Here is a 1,565-nt window from a genome sequence, read left to right as displayed (position 1 = left end):
ACAATAAATGGAGAAGAGATTGATGTTGTCAAAGATTTCATATTACTTGGTTCAGCAATCAACACCATAGAAGCAGCAGTCAAGAAATCAGACAATTTATTGCACCGGGCAGATCTGCTACAAAAGATCTCTTTGAAGTGCTGAGGAGCAAAGATGTCTCTTTGAAGACTTTGAAGACTAAGGTGCACCTAACCCAAGCCATGGTATTTTCAGTCACCTCATATGCATGTGAGAGCTGGACAATGAATAAGGAAGACCCAAGAAGAGTTGACGCTTTTGAGTTGTGGTGTTGGCAAAGAATGCTGAAAGTACTGTGGACTTCCCGAAGAACTAACTTATCTGCCCTGGAAGAAGTGCAGCTGGAATGTTCCTTGGAAGTGAGAATGGCCAGACTTGGTCTCACCTACTTTGGTCATGTTGTCAGAAGGGACCATTCTCTGGAGGAGGATATCATGCTTGGTAAGGTGGAGGGTCAGCGAGAAAGGGGAAAGGCCTCAACAGGATGGATTGAGACAGTGGTTGCAATGATGGGCTCAGGTACAGCAAGGATGGAGGCTGGTGCAAGCCTGGGCAGTGTTTTGTTCTGTTGTACACAAGGTCACCATGAGTCGGAGCCAATGACACCTAACAACAACAACAACAATTTATCCATCCACTTACTCATTCATTCACTTTCATTGGGCTCTTACTATGTTTTAGACCATTCTGGGCTTGGGAATATAAAGGTGATTCTGGGGATAGCAAGTTGGACTCTGCCTCTAGAAGATCCCATCCATCCATCCATTCATTCATCCTTTTGTCTATCCATCTTTTCATCCATACATTCCATCCAGCAGTCCATTTCTCCTCTCCGAATAGCTATCTATCCTTCCATTCATTCTCTTATTCATTAGTTCATCCATCCATCTATTAATTTTCTTGTTTGTTGTTCAGATGAAAAACATGAGACCAGCAATTTAAAAAAATATTTTTCTGAAGTTTCCAAGTAAATTGGTGGAAGAACCTGACTGAAAGCCAGTGACCTTGTACCTTGGAATCTCTCCTACAGTACACTGCCACTCCTGAACACCTGGCACCTAGGTATCTAAGCTCTGAACACCTGGTAGACTGTTAATTCCTTGTGGACAGAGGCTCACAAACTAGTCCTGTCAGCTGATGGTAATAAAGAAAAGTGAAATAGTTACCAAGTTCATGAGTGACAGATGAGGCAGGAGCCCTGACCTCTACCTTGTGTCAGTTGTGTCTGTGTCTTAGTTCCTACCTCCAACTCCTAGAGAGACTATGAGTTTCTTGAGGGCAAAGACCAGGTCTGACTCCTTCCTCTCCCAAAGCCTGGCCCTAAGCAGGTACTCAGACCATGCTGGACGAATGCACCTTGTCGGAGGAGTTGGACCAAGCTCTTGGTTTGCAGACACTCATGTCCCTCAGCCTGAGGACTGCTTGTTCCCTGGCTGCTCCTCCAGCTTCCAGTATGCAAGGACTTAGAGCGGAGGCTGAGGTTCCAAGTGCTCCCTGGGCCTCCAGAGCACAGAGAGCTGAGTGGTGGTCTTAGTGCAGGAGAGGAT

This window comes from Orycteropus afer, unplaced genomic scaffold, assembly GCF_000298275.1.
Source record: "Orycteropus afer afer isolate SDZICR_OR568_19922 unplaced genomic scaffold, OryAfe1.0 scaffold00266, whole genome shotgun sequence".
In the NCBI taxonomy this organism is placed as follows: Eukaryota; Metazoa; Chordata; class Mammalia; order Tubulidentata; family Orycteropodidae; genus Orycteropus; species Orycteropus afer.
The sequence above is the reverse complement of the archived record's forward strand: the minus strand, read 5'-3'. Positions refer to the sequence as shown.